Raw genomic sequence first — 8119 nt, 5'->3', positions numbered from 1 at the left:
CTAGTTTCAAAGTAAGAAAACCAGTTCCTAGTCTGTTACATTTATTACAGTTAACATATAGGTAAATGATTCTTTATAAATTATTTTTTACTTTTATGTTTAAATTTACATTACAGTTTAAGGTTCTAAGTTGGCTCTTGATGTATTTCCGTCTGTATGTCTCGATTTTTTCGTTCCAGAGTATCGTAGCGTTGCATCAGGTTAGAGTCTCGCACAAGAGACACATTTTTTTTAGTTTTATTCATACATAGTAATTTAGATTATATTCGTAATTTGTATTCATTTTCTCTGTCGAATTACTCCAAACTAAAAGACTTTTGCTGTGAAATTTTGTCTTATTTCTTTTCTTACAGACCTTCTTTTTAGACCCATTTTTCTGTCTCTGTTTTATCTCGCGTCTCGTTGCAACAGATTAGAATCCCGCACCAGAGACACGTTTTTTTTTTAGGTTTATTTATACATATTGGTTGTTTTCAAATATCTCGTTCTATTGTTGCTTATGTATATTCGTAACTTGTATAAATTTTCTCTGTCGAATTACTTTAAATTAAAAGACTCTTGCTTTGAAATGTTGCATCATTTCTTCTCTTACAGACCTTCTTTTTAGACCCATTTTTCTGTCTCTGTTTTATCTCGCGCCTCGTTACAACAGATTGGAATCCCTCACCAGAGACACGTTTTTTAGGTTTATTCATACATATTAGTTCTTTTCTAATATCTCGTTCTATTGTTGCTTATGTATATTCGTAACTTGTATAAATTTTCTCTGTCGAATTACTCTACATTAAAAGACTATTGCTTTGAAATTTTGTGATTGTTTTTTTCGTACAGACCTTTTTAGATATTTTTTGTTTCTGTTTTATCCGTTGCATTAGGTTAGAGTCTCGCAACAGAGACACCTTTTTTAGTTTAGTTCATACATACTAGTTCTTTTCTAATATCTCATTCTATTTTCGCTTATATTTGTAACTTGTTTATAGGTATCTATGTAATTTTCTCTGTCGAATTTTTCTAAACTATATTTTTGCTTTGAAATTTTACGATCTTTTTTTCTCTTACAGGCCTTCTGTTTTAGACACATTTTATGTTTCTGTTTTACTCCAAGTCTCATTGCATCAGGTTAGAGTCCCACATCAGAGACACATTTTGTTTTAGTTTTATTCATACATATTAGTTCTTTTCTAATATCTCGTTTTTTATTATATTCGTAACTTGCATATTATTATGTAATTCAGTCGAATTACTCTAAACTAAAAGACTTTTGATTTAAAAAATTTGTTTATGTTTTATCATGAGTCTCAGTATGGATTGTTAAATTTTAGTTTTCTTGTGATTATTTTCAATCTTGGGAAAAATTGCTGTTTTGTAGATAATATGAATTAATAAATATGTGACTGCAAATATAGAGTATAAATATGATGTGATTTTGATTTTACTTTATTTACAGACTTCTTCTAAAAAATGGGAATCATCAATCCTGTACTAGTACATACTAAACAACAGCTTATTTCAGCATGCCGGTACTTTGCGGGACTGGAATATGTATCTTTCGCTCAGCGATATCCATGGTCGAAACCCTAGCCGGCGATGAAACGGAATTCATTGAGCAGCATATTTCTGGAAATTACCTTTTGGATGGTCCAGAAGTTCATACTATTCGGAGACAGCTGCCATTCCCTACACCAATAATTCCTTCAACGATAGAAAATAGATAAAGATATGTGTATGTGTACAATCAAAAAAATGTTATTATTATTTTTTATTCTATTACTTGATATATCTAATGATTTTTATGACATGTTCTGTTTAATTTTTTCTAATTGTACCTCTCGCCTTCTTTCCTTTCCAATTACCCCTCATACGTTACGACTGGGCCAATAGGCAAGAAGATACATATATATAATAAGATAAAACTAGACAAACTCAGCACAACGCCGAGTACAAATAAGAAACGAGCTGTATTTTATATTTAGATCTGTAGCATTCATATTAAAAAATAATGTTTTATATTTAAGTATGTACTTATTTATATTAAAAATATATTCTTTAAACCAGAATCTTTGGTTTTTCATTCCTTTCATAAATATGAATTTCGATTTACAATATTAACGCTTGTGTACGTCCGTTAGCTTGTGACCTTTGGAATGGTAGTTGAAACACGGATGTAGTGACATTTTAATAGTCGCCTTATTTGCTATTTATCCTATTATATCCTCCCCATTCATTTGCTATGTTGCATGTTAGGATTCGATCAGTTGTTTATTTGGTACTGAGCCAGATTCCAAATTTAAGTAAATAATTCAAGATTTGTCATATAGTTAATCTATTTTCCTATCTAGATATATTCGTTATATACGTATTCAATGCCTTTATCGCATAATATTATGGTAGATTTTTCTATATCAATCAATTCTATTCGTTAGACCCTATCACATGATACGTCGCACATCCCTCTATTTTGAGTGGTATAGGTACTACATACCTAAGGTCTTTATGGTCCATTGTATGTTTAATTGTTTTATACGAATATACCTCTCTCTTTCTCTCCTTTCGAACGACCCCTCATACATTACGATCGGACCAATAAGCGTGTAGATACATATCTAAAGCCTTTATGGCATGATGTTATGTTTAATTTTTCGATAGTATCCAAATATATTTATTTAGCCCTATCACATGATACCTTGCACATCCCGGTACCTTAAGTTGTTTAGGCACTACCTATCTAAGGTCTTTATGGTCCATCGCTTTGTTTAATTCTTATACATGATTGTACCTCTTGGCTTTGCTCCTTTCCAACGATCCCTTATACATTATGACAGAAAATTTATAATTAAATTAATTTGAATAATAGTTAAACTACAAAAATATTTTATAAATTTAATTTGAAGTAAAAATGGCGAATTACTGATGCCGACTTGTCACATGATACCTCCCATATCTCTCTACGTTAAGCCGTTTAGGCACTACATACCTACAATCTTTATTGTCCATGACTCCACGGAAAAAGAAGAAGAATTGGCAGTTGCGGAAAGAATGAGAAGAAGAATAGACAGTTGACAAAAAGAAGAAGAGCGTTCTTAGGCACTACATATCTACAATCTTTATTTGTTTTAGTTATTTTATTTTTATAATAATTTATTTAATATTTAAATTTAAAAATAGCGCCACCTAGCGGACAATAGTTGAATTACGGTATAGAAGATTCCTTCGACGTCATATATCTTTCTCACTCTTACTCACTAAAAGATCCTTCTCTCTCTAACACATTGATTTCCCTATCTCTATAGTCGTGCCCTCTTAGTATATCTACTAGAATTATTAGAAAGAATTTGTCTAGAAGTCCTTCTCTCCACACTGTATGAGCTGCTAACAGATATCGAGTTGTCTGTGAAAATTAAATATGTAGTGTAAAAATATTAGAGTTTTAACTCAGCTGGAACATCAATTCCTTCCTCACACACGCCAATATGTCTGCAAATTCATTACATTTAATCCTTCTGAGATTAGTTTTCCATGATAGAACTATGTCGGCTCAATCTTATAAAAAAATGAAGATATCAAAGAAAATATATTTTATACACACTTCTCCAAGAAATTAATGCTCCATTGAAATATTAAAATATTTTATTAGCGTTAATAAAAACTTCCATTGTAATGTTATATTTTGCAAGCCCCTTCTATATGCTATTCGTACACTCTATATTTATTGACTCTGGTAACCCCTAGGGGTAACTACCCCTATTCAAGATCGATTTTTAAGAATTTCTGCTCTTCGACAACGTTTTGTAACACATCGAAGTCTACAAGTTCAGCTTCGAGACGTGCATGCTATACAAATTAGTACTGAAACTGTTCGCCAGCTACTTAGGGAATACAACTTAGCACCTAGGATTGCCGCCCGAGGTCCTCTATTAACTGCAGAGCATCGAAGGGGGAGACTACATTTTGCCAGAGAACACGTTAATTGGTTAGAGACTGACTGGGAACGAGTGCTATTTACTGATGAATCCCGACTTTGTTTGTACAATAACGACAGACGTGTTCGTGTGTTGCGACGACCCAACGAACGATATGCTCAGTGTAACTTTTCACACACCACATTTTTTGGTGGAGGATCCTTTATGGTGTGGGGTGGTATTTCTTTGACCGCACGTACGGACCTAGTGGTCATACAAGATGGAACTGTTACAGCTGAAAGGTACATATTGGATATCCTGGAGCAACATGTAGTACCGTTTGCTCCTTATATCGGTGAAAATTTCTTACTAATGCAAGATAATGCCCGACCTCACGCTGCACAGATCGTCAGAATTTATCTAGAAGAGGTAGAAATTAACACTATGGAATGGCCAGCACATAGTCCGGATTTAAATCCGATTGAAAATCTCTGGGATATCCTTGGTAGGCGATTAAGAGCGACACCGATACAGCCAATCAACTTACAGGAAGTGGGAGAGAGACTGATCCAGATTTGGAGAGAACTAGAACAAAATGAAATACGGCAATTAATTTTAAGTATGGGCCAACGATGTGAGGCTGTTATACGTAGTAGAGGTGGAAACACTCGTTATTAAGACTTTTTTCATATTTTAGTTTACTTTTCTTATCATTATTTTTTTAGAATTTTCCGTTTTATTCTTTTTTCTCCTGTACTTCAACATTTTCTGATGATTAGACAAATTGTTATAATTACTAATAAAATGTAGAATAAATCTGGTAAAGTTTAATTTTTTATTCTTTGCCCTTCTACAAATAAAATTGATTTATTGAAGTGGTGCGTTAATTTCTTGGAGAAGTGTAAATCAAAAATAAATAAAACTCATTGAAATAAAAGTAATAATGCAACGGTGATAATTACGTAACCTAAATTAAATCTGGATGAGAATAAAGGATTTCCACAAGTTGGATACTATTTGGGGTAATATAAAAATTAACCCAAGGGAAAGTTTCCTCTGGAAATAAAGTTAAACGAAGAATTTCAGGTCTAAAGAAAAAAAACGTAGTAACTGAGAGAAAAGTAGATACAAATTTAACTAAACAATAAGGAAAAATGCGCTACCTCATCTTTTCTCCAATTGGCAAGGAAAGTTCAAGGATTTTATATTTTACAGGATTCATACACAAATAAAAAGCATTATAAAAACAATACAACAAATAGGTTAAATATTTTCCTAAAATGTTACAAGCAATAAAGGAAAAATCACACTTCAATTATGTGTTCTGTATTAAAAACTAATAGAATTATTTACCTGCTGTTCAGGAGAAGGTAAGTTTATGAGGGACAAAAATAATACAAAGTGGTTTCCTACAAACTAGTTTATTGCGGGATCAAAATCTTAGTATGGTTAGTGGACATATTATATTAATGGACATATTTATTTTTATGAAAATTTACATGCATTTATTTTTAAATTTCTAGACATGAAAAGAACATATAAAATAAAAAAATTACCCCTACTACAATTATATATATATATATATATATATATATATATATATATATATATATATATATATATATATATATATCCCTTGAAACAACACTTTATTGACCACTGCACATTTTAAAATTAAAAAATTTGCAGTTCTCGTGACACATTAACAAAATTTCAGCTCTATAATTGAATCTGCTGTAGCTGCATATAAACAAGGATAAACACTTACTGATTTTTTCTTTGTTTCACTATAAACTTTGACTGCAAAACTTGCAGTTTCTTTTAATAAATAACAATTGGAGGCCTGCTTCCCAGCAAAGAAGCTAATGAGTTACGGACACTGATTTACCTCCACTCCCATAATCAGGCAGTTGGGCATGTTTTACCTGTTATTACCAAGAGATAAATCGGAAATAAAGAAAAACATAATAGAACTTCTAATTCCACTTCTATTTCTGGGATAACTTCTGGGATAAAACGAAACATACCTGTTTATATTGTAACAAGGTGATCTACATGGAGCACTACAAATAAATGTATGCTTTGAAGTTACTTTTTCTCAGAGATTTTTAAAGTTTTTACAAGAGAGTTGTAACCATGGACAAATTTGTGTGTTTCTTTCTTGAACGTTAAAACTCCACTCCCTCATAAAAACTAATTAACAAAACCAATAGCATATGTATTTTATTTAAGTTTTTGTATCAGATACTAAACACTTCTTGGATCACCTAAACACATTAGACCACTTGACATCTGCTAGATGCAAATGGATATTTCATCCCTTATGCCCCCATAGACGTCACCTTCATATAGGGTACGGTTATTGCTTCGTTGACTACCAAAAGACATTTGATTATGTAAGCTGGATAAATCTGTGGTCCATTTTAATAGAAATGGGGACACCAATGCACCTGGTGACACTTATTAAAAATCTGTACCAGTCCTATAGCAACCGTACGACTAGATCAGAAGTTCTCAAACCAATTTAATACCGAGAGAGGTGTTAGACAAGGATGCGTTTTGTCACCTGACTTATTCAACATTTATGGGGAACATGTCATGAGGATGGCTTTAGATGGATGGGCCGGTGGAATAACAGTCGCTGGTAGAAAAATCTCCTAATCTAAGATTTCTTGATGACACTACACTTATAGCAGCAAAGGAGCGAGAAATGTTTAATCTCCTGCGAAGAGTTGACTACGAAAGCAATAGAGTTGGCGTGAAAATCAATAAAGCTAAAACAAAAATTATGTTGGTCGAGAGATTCCACACTATTCAACTGACTAACATGTTTCAGGAATACCAGATAGTGGACAGTTTTGTCTAACTCGGATCTAGTATAACTAACGATGGTAACTGTGAAGCAGAAGTTTGGAGACGTATTGGTATGGCAAAAAATGCGATGAGTCACCTAACTAAAGTTTGGAAAGGCAGATCTATCTCTCAAAATATCAAGATGAGACTGATGAATGCCCTTGTATTCTCAATATTTCTATACGGGGCAGAGACTTGGACTCTTCGCGGACGCGAGCGCCAAGAATTTCCATTCTAAACCAACTCGAGAATAAGAAAAGGCTATCCACAATATGTCTGCAACGTATACTGCAATTTTTCGGTCACGTGGTTCGCAGAGGTGAGAGGTAGTTCGGAGAGATTAATTGTTTCTGGAAACGTTCCAGGGAGAAGATCAAGAGGACGGTCACTAAACCGGTCACAGCTGGAAACTCATTCTGCGAAGCTCTCAAAGCAGCTGAAGATAGAGACCAATGGAGAAAAATTGTTGGGAATATTGAAAGAAATAATTAACAAAAATAAAAATATGTATGTGATCGATTTTACAAATAACGATGCGATACAAATCCGACGAGGAGTGAGACAGGGTTGCGTCTTATCACCGCTACTCTTTAATTTGTATTCGGAGTCTATATTCAGAGAAGCATTAGATGAGGTCCAAGGCGGAATTAAGATTAACGGAATCAGCATAGACAACATCAGATATGCTGATGATACCGTCTTAATAGCAAGCAACGCACAAGAACTACAAAATATAATAAATGCGGTAGTTCACCACAGCGAAATGTTCGGTTTACATCTAATATATATATATATATATATATAAGCGGGGATCCTACAGCTTCTGCCGCTTCCCGCATTTCGATCGCCATCTTTTTCTATCTCTCCAGGTGTCTTCATCAATGGCTCTATCTCTCATGGTTTCCATAACACCTTGTATCCAAGACTTGGCTGGTCTTCCTCGTTTCCTTCTATTACTTGGATTGTATTCCATAGCTCTTTTTGGCCATCTGTTGTCGTCCATCCTCTGTACGTGTCCATACCATATTAACTGTCTAGTTTCTATTCTTTCAGAAGTTGTATGTACTCTATCTGTTTTTCTTCTAATTTCAGAATTAGGTATACGTTCTACTCTTGATATACGGCAAGCTCTTCTTAGGTAGTCCATTTCAACCGTGTCAACTTTTTTCTTTCCTTTTACTGTCATTTGCCAACATTCTGCTCCATATGTAAGAATGGGCTCTACAATTACTTTGTAGATAGTCATTTTAGTTCTCATAGTAGCTTTGTTGGACCAAAGTATCGAATTCAGAATTTGAACACTCTTCCTGCCTTGTTACACTCTATAGTCTATATCTCGTTCCGTTGTTCCTTTACTGCAGATAATA

The 8119-nt window shown here is 33.5% G+C and overlaps 1 long non-coding RNA gene across 1 annotated transcript; it reads left to right on the top strand.

Moving 5' to 3' along the window:
• On the top strand, window positions 1-2038 carry LOC140438819 (uncharacterized). Its single transcript, XR_011950579.1, has 2 exons — window positions 1-61; window positions 1448-2038. It is a non-coding gene; the product is annotated as an uncharacterized lncRNA (long non-coding RNA).
• The last annotated feature ends 6081 nt before the right edge of the window (window positions 2039-8119 follow it).

This window comes from Diabrotica undecimpunctata, chromosome 1 (genome assembly GCF_040954645.1).
Source record: "Diabrotica undecimpunctata isolate CICGRU chromosome 1, icDiaUnde3, whole genome shotgun sequence".
Classification (NCBI taxonomy): Eukaryota; Metazoa; Arthropoda; class Insecta; order Coleoptera; family Chrysomelidae; genus Diabrotica; species Diabrotica undecimpunctata.
This window is presented reverse-complemented; position numbering and strand designations above follow the sequence as displayed.